The sequence below is a fragment of the Salvelinus namaycush genome, chromosome 23 (genome assembly GCF_016432855.1).
Source record: "Salvelinus namaycush isolate Seneca chromosome 23, SaNama_1.0, whole genome shotgun sequence".
Taxonomy (NCBI): Eukaryota; Metazoa; Chordata; class Actinopteri; order Salmoniformes; family Salmonidae; genus Salvelinus; species Salvelinus namaycush.
Window position 1 is genome coordinate 35,989,513 of NC_052329.1, and position 7,715 is coordinate 35,997,227.

Sequence of the window (7,715 nt, forward strand, 5' to 3'; positions counted from 1 at the left end):
ATTTGTTGTTCCTCGCAGCAAAGTCTCACGTTTGAAAGCTAGAAATTGCATATTGGTAACAGTAGTATTCTAGTTCCTGAACCAAAATGCATCACTATTACTGAAGTATGTTAATTAAGATTTTCCAGTCTCACATAGCCTCACATAGGCCTTTTTTTTTCTTTGAAGTCTGTTTGCATGGTTAACCTGTGAAAGTCAGGCAGGGGTAATTAGAACAGACCGGAAAACCAAGGGATAGAATTAGACTAGATAAAGGGAGGGGAGGGAGGGAGTGGAAAGAGAGAGGGGACTCTTACTTGGAACTGGTCAGTAGGTCAGGTACATGTACAGGACAGAGCTTACAGCTGGTGAGAGGGGAGGGGGTGATGAGGTAGGAGGGTTAGGGTGGCTAGAGGGTGAGGATTAGGAGCCATCCATTGCCAGTGCATTGGCAGGGGTGCTGAAGCAGCACTTTTGGACAACCCTGATTTTTGAAAACCCTGTGAGGAGCTAGAATATCCAAATCCAGTCATCAGACACCTAAGCCCCGTTTATACCTGGTGTTAACATGGGTCCTTTTTCTGATCTTCTCTGCATTCTGATTGTGCGCACATTTCCAGAAATGTGTCTACACATGGTATTAAAATGTTTCTGTTATCCTTCTACTGTGTCTGCATTGTGACCACATTTCCTGGTCCCTTTTATGCAAGCTATTTCACAGCTATTCTTTCAAAATAATATGTATTTATTTATTGTAAGAAACATATTGATGTAATCATTCATTCAATGGGCAAAATAATTATGATTTAAATTGTTTCTATGTCCAGATCTGTCTACACTTGTAAGATATCCAGACACAACGTGTGTCTGACTACCTCTGGAGGTGGGCAGGATGATCTGATCACAATCAGATTACAATGAGTCCTTTTGATGGTCTACACCTGTCCAAAAATGTGGGCACAATCAGCATGTGGAAAAGATCAGGACAAAGAACGCAAGTTAGAGCTTCTTCACCTGAATTACTGGTATTAGCTGGATCCCAATAAGTGAGCCATTGCGGTCATCATCACTTTGAATTATGTCCACTGTTGTGTCCACAAAATAATGATCAAAAAAAGAAAAATAATGGAACTTATAGGAAAAGATGAAGCAATATATTAGACATTATTTAACCAATACAATACAAAATCATATTTTGGTGGATATTCCAAACAAATATGATTTTGGCCAGTTCCCTGATATATTTACACATGGTATTCCACCATCTCCAAATTATTTGTGATGAAAGGTTCCCACAGTAGACCACTGATGCAGTTTCTCTTTTGGCACACATTCCCTGCCCTTGTCATCCCCCAGCTGTGAAATGTATTACAGCACAGCAGCACACTGACCCGGTTCTGACCACAGTAGGCCCCCAGTACAGGGAGATAGGATTACTGTCTAGTCTGACACTTCTCTTATTCCTCCTCAGCCCTAATCCAACAACGGCTGCATCAGCAAGATGCCCCCACCCCTCTCCCCACACACACACACAGAGAGAGAGAGACTCAGTTGACCCTGTTAACACAAACAGCACCATCAGTGCAAGTGGGTGAAATCAAGTGATACTGTAGCTCCCTGGGAGTGTACTGAGGCCTGGGACCAGTTTTCATGCTCTGTCAGAGTACAGGTCAATGGTACAGACAGGACTGAACTCTCTCTCTCTGTGTGATGGAGCCAGCGGAACATGAGCCTACTATTAGCTCATCTGGTCCCTGATTCCATATCATTACATTGTAACAGGCTGAAAGTCCGCTTACAAAACTGTAATAATACTAATGCCTGTTTATAAGGTACTCTTACTGCTTTAATAGAGGCTCCATAGTGACTACATGTTTTAAGGCTGAGTGATATACACTGAGTGTACAAAAATTAAGAACACCTGCTCTTTCCATGACATAGATTGACCAGGTGAATCTAGTTGAAAGCTATGATCCCTTATTGATGTCACTTGTTAAATCCCCATCAGTAAGAGTAGATGAAGGGGAGGAGACAGGTTAAATAAGGACTTTTAAGCCTCGAGGCAATTGAGACCAGGATCGTGTATGTGTGCCATTCAGAGGGTGAATGGGCAAGACAAAACATTTAAGTGCCTTGAACAGGGTATGGTATTAGTTGCCAGGCGCCCTGATTTGTTTCAAGAACTGCAACGCTGCTGGGTTTTTCCCCGCTCAACAGTTTCACTTGTGTATCAAGAATGGTCCACCACCCAAAGGACATCCAGCCAACGTCTCACAACTGTGGGCATTGGAGTCAACATGGGCCAGCATCCCTGTGGAACGCTTTCAACAGCTTGTAGAGTCCACGCCCCGACTAATTGAGGCTGAAGGGGGGTTCCTAATGTTTGGTATACTCAGTGTAATTGTAGACCAACTCAAGTGGGCTATATTTGTAATAAACAACAGATAAACAACAACAAAGGAACAGCAAATTTGGTTGTGGCTGGTTATTGGTAAACACAATAATAATGAGGCAGTACAATTACTCTGAAGCTGCCACTTACAGTATCTGCCAGCAAGTGGTAAGTGTTAACACCGGTCTTCCAGTCATTTGGGCCAGATTCGGGGTAGGTGATAAGGAGAGAGAACAGACAGAAAAAGCAGATATTCCGCTAGCACTGGCAATCCGCAAGAGATAATTAAGTACGAAGTGAACCTCTTTAATCAGCTTTGTAGTGTGTGGTGGAGAAGGATTGGCCTATAAAATAGATTAGACATGGGATCCTTATAAACACTACTGGGAATTAGGGTTAGAGTAGCAGGTAAATGGATTAGAGGCCTAGCCACAGACCATGAGTGAGAGAGGTGGAAACTGCTGTTATGACAGTGCAAGATAGGGACAGTGATAATGATGCTAATCAAAATTAGCCTGGCTACCCACACTCCGGCTAAACGCTACTTCTCCGCAATGAGTCTGGATCTGAGTACCTCTGCGACCCTTCACCAAATGGGAACACATTCTGATTGGTCCAGAAACCAATAGGTTGAGCCAAAGCTAGAACACATGCGGCGGTTTCAAAATTCGTCATTGGCATTTGATACTCTGATTGGTTAGAGACGATCCAATCGCCGATGGCTTTATTTTCTACAACGCCCCTTGTGCCCCTCGTCACCACAAAGTAGTGGGGCAAAAAAGTATTTAGTTGGCTACCAATTGTGCAAGTTCTCCCACTTAAGTGTGACTGTTTGAGGTTGTGGACAGGTGTCTTTTATATAACGAGTGGAGGACAGAGGAGCCTCTTAAAGAAGAAGTTACAGGTCTGTGAGAGCCAGAAATCTTGCTTGTTTGTAGGTGACCTGTCACGCCCTGGCCTTAGTATTCTTTGTTTCATTTATTATTTTAGTTAGGTCAGGGTGTGACATGGGGAAGGTATGTGTTTTTTGTATTGTCTAGGGTGGTTGTATGGTTTAGGGGGTTAAGTAGAGTAGATGGGTTAGTGTTCAGTGTAGGTGTCTAGGAAAGTCTATGGTTGCCTGAATTGGTTCTCAATCAGAGACAGCTGGTTATTGTTGTCTCTGATTGGGAGCCATATTTAAGGCAGCCATAGGCTTTAGCTGTTTGTGGGTAATTGTCTATGTTGAACGTTTGTAGCTTGTGTATGCACTTACGTTTGTAGCTTCACGGTCATTTGTTGTTTTGTAAAAGTGTTTGTTTCGTGTTTCGTCATCTTTATAAAAGAAGATGACTTCATTTCCCGCTGCGCCTTGGTCCGCTTATTATGACGATCGTGACAGAATTACCCACCAACAAAGGATCAAGCAGCGGTGTAACGGGAGAAAACAACAGGACCCACCTACACAGGATTTCTGGACATGGGAGGAAATACTAGACGGTAAAGGGCCATGGGCTCAACCTGGAGAATATCGCCGCCCTCGTGAAGAGCTGGAGGCAGCTAAAGCCGAGAGGCGGCGGTATGAGGAGGCAGCACGGAAACAGGAGAAGGATCTGGGCTACACTACGTGGGAAGAGATCGACAGATGGGCGATCGACCCTAAGAGAGTGCCGGAGCCCGCCTGGGATTCTCTGGCGCAGTGCGAGGAGGGATACCGGCGAATGGAGGCAGCACGGCGAAACGGTAGGAAGCCCAAGAGACATCCCCAAAAAATTCTTGGGGGGGGACATTTGGAGCATTCGGCGAAGTTGAGGGGTGAGTCTGAGATTGTCGAGGATTTATTGGACAGATTGGAGGAGAGTGAACGAAGGGGAGATTATGAGACATTCGAGGAGTTGTTGACGAAATTGGAGGAGAGTGAAGAGAGAGAGCTGTTGATTTGGCAGAGTATGCATGGCATTCTCCCTGAGGAGCGTGTTAGCTGTCCAATGCCACCTGTGTCAGTTCCTCGTACTCAGCCTGAAACTTGTGTTAAAGTTCCGGAAGATTTGATGCCGGCTATACACACCAGGTCTCCAGTACATCTTTACAACCCGGTGTGTCCTGTTCCTGCTTCTTGCACTCATCCTGAGATGCGTGTCCCCAGCCCGGTGCCACCAGTTCTGGTACCACGCACTAGGTCTAATATGCGTCTTCAGAGCCCTGTACGCACTGTTCCTCCTCCACGCACTAGCCCTATGGTGCGTGTCTCCAGTCCATTACCACTAGTACCGGCACCACGCACCAAGCCTCCTGTGCGTCTCCGGAGCCCTGTTCCTCCTCCACGCACTAGCTCTATGGTGCGTGTCTCCAGCCCATTACCACCAGTACCGGCACCACGCACCAAGCCTCCTGTGCGTCTCCAGAGTCCTGTGCGTCCTGTTGCTGCTCCCCGCACTAGTCCTCAGGTGCGTGTCCCCAGCCCGGTACCACCAGTTCCGGCACCACGCATCAAGCCTCATGTGCGTCTCCAGAGCCCTGTACGCACTGATCCTTCTCCCCGCACTCGCCCTGAGGTGCGTGCCCTCAGCCCGGTACCACCAGTCCCGGTACCACGCACCAGTCCTATAGTGCGCCTCGAGAACTCAGTGTGCCCTGTTGCTGCTCCCCGCACTAGCCCTGAGATGCGTGTCCCCAGTCCGGTACCACCAGTTCCGGCACCACGCACTAGGCCTAATGTGCGCCCCCAGGGTCCAGCATGCCCTGTTCCTTCTCCCCGCACTAGCCTGAAGGTGCGTGTCTTTAGCCCGGTACCTCCAGTTCCGGCACCACGCACCAGGCCTACAGTGCGTCTCAGCCGGCCAGAGTCTGCCGTCTGCCCAACGGCGCCTGAACTGCCCGTCTGCCCAACGGCGCCTGAACTGCCCGTCTGCCCAACGCCGTCTGAACTGTCCGTCTGCCAAGCGCCGCATGAACTGCCCGTCTGTACTGAGCTTTCAAAGCCGCCCGTCTGTACTGAGCCTGCAAAGCCGCCCGTCTGCCATGAGCCTTCAGAGCCGTCCGCCAGACAGGAGCCGCTAGAGCCTTCCGCCAGACAGGAGCCGCTAGAGCCTTCCGCCAGACAGGAGCCGCTAAAGCCATCCGCCAGACAGGATCAGCCAGAGCCTTCCGCCAGACAGGATCAGCCAGAGCCTTCCGCCAGACAGGATCAGCCAGAGCCTTCCGCCAGACAGGATCAGCCAGAGCCTTCCGCCAGACAGGATCAGCCAGAGCCGTCAGCGAGCCAGGATCAGCCAGAGCCGTCAGCGAGCCATGACCAGCCAGAGCCGTCAGCGAGCCATGACCAGCCAGAGCCGTCAGCGAGCCATGACCAGCCAGAGCCGTCAGCGAGCCATGACCAGCCAGAGCCGTCAGCGAGCCATGACCAGCCAGAGCCGTCAGCGAGCCATGACCAGCCAGAGCCGTCAGCGAGCCATGACCAGCCAGAGCCGTCATCCAGCCATGACCAGCCAGAGCCGTCATCCAGCCATGACCAGCCAGAGCCGTCATCCAGCCAGGATCCGCCAGAGCCGTCATCCAGCCAGGATCCGCCAGAGCCGTCATCCAGCCAGGATCCGCCAGATCCGTCAGCCAGCCATGAGCAGCCAGATCCGTCAGCCAGCCATGTGCAGCCAGATCCGTCAGCCAGCCATGAGCAGCCAGATCCGTCAGCCAGCCATGAGCAGCCAGATCCGTCAGCCAGCCATGAGCAGCCAGATCCGTCAGCCAGCCATGAGCAGCCAGATCCGTCAGCCAGCCATGAGCAGCCAGATCCGTCAGCCAGCCATGAGCAGCCAGATCCGTCAGCCAGCCATGAGCAGCCAGATCCGTCAGCCAGCCATGAGCAGCCAGATCCGTCAGCCAGCCATGAGCAGCCAGATCCGTCAGCCAGCCATAAGCAGCCAGATCCGTCAGCCAGCCATGAGCAGCCAGATCCGTCAGCCAGCCAGGAGCAGCCAGATCCGTCAGCCAGCCATGAGCTGCAGTCCCTCAGTCCGGAGCTGCCGTCCCTCAGTCCGGAGCTGCCGTCCCTCAGTCCGGAGCTGCCGTCCCTCAGTCCGGAGCTGCAGTCCCTCAGTCCGGAGCTGCCGTCCCTCAGTCCGGAGCTGCAGTCCCTCAGTCCGGAGCTGCAGTCCCTCAGTCCGGAGCTGCAGTCCCTCAGTCCGGAGCTGCAGTCCCTCAGTCCGGAGCTACCCCCCCTCAGTCCGGAGCTACCCCCCCTCAGTCCGGAGCTACCCCCCCTCAGTCCGGAGCTACCCCTCAGTCCGGAGCTACCTCTCAGTCCGGAGCTACCCATCCGTCCGGTGGCGCCCTCTGGGATGGTCTTCAGTCCGGGACTTTCTACAAGGGCCGCCGCTCCAGAGGCGCCACCAAAGCGGGTATTGACAATGGTGGAGTGGGGGCCTCGTCCCGCGCCCGAGCCGCCGCCATGATGGGGGGCCACCCCGGACCCTCCCCTTCTGTTTCAGGTTCTGCGGCCGGAGTCCGCATCTTTGGGGGGGGGGTACTGTCACGCCCTGGCCTTAGTATTCTTTGTTTCATTTATTATTTTAGTTAGGTCAGGGTGTGACATGGGGAAGGTATGTGTTTTTTGTATTGTCTAGGGTGGTTGTATGGTTTAGGGGGTTAAGTAGAGTAGATGGGTTAGTGTTCAGTGTAGGTGTCTAGGAAAGTCTATGGTTGCCTGAATTGGTTCTCAATCAGAGACAGCTGGTTATTGTTGTCTCTGATTGGGAGCCATATTTAAGGCAGCCATAGGCTTTAGCTGTTTGTGGGTAATTGTCTATGTTGAACGTTTGTAGCTTGTGTATGCACTTACGTTTGTAGCTTCACGGTCATTTGTTGTTTTGTAAAAGTGTTTGTTTCGTGTTTCGTCATCTTTATAAAAGAAGATGACTTCATTTCCCGCTGCGCCTTGGTCCGCTTATTATGACGATCGTGACATGACCAAATACTTATTTTCCACCATAATTTGCAAATAAATTCATTAAAAATCCTACAATGTGATTTTCTGGATTTTTTTTCTCTCATTTTGTCTGTCATAGTTGAAGTGTACCTATGATGAAAATTACAGGCCTCTCTCATCTTTTTAAGTGATAGATCTTGCACAATTGGTGGCTGACTAAATACTTTTTTGCCCCACTGTATGTAGTGAACGACAGAACAGCGGAATAATTTAGTTTGAGTCGTCAGGCTAAATCAAAATACTGTGTTATACCTACACCACTGGTTTACTCCCAATACTGAACCAGCTTCCAATATGTTACTACTTTATAACAACTACCTTGTAAAGTAAAAGTGTATACGATGAATGTCACAATGAATGAGATCCAAAAGCCACTTGGAA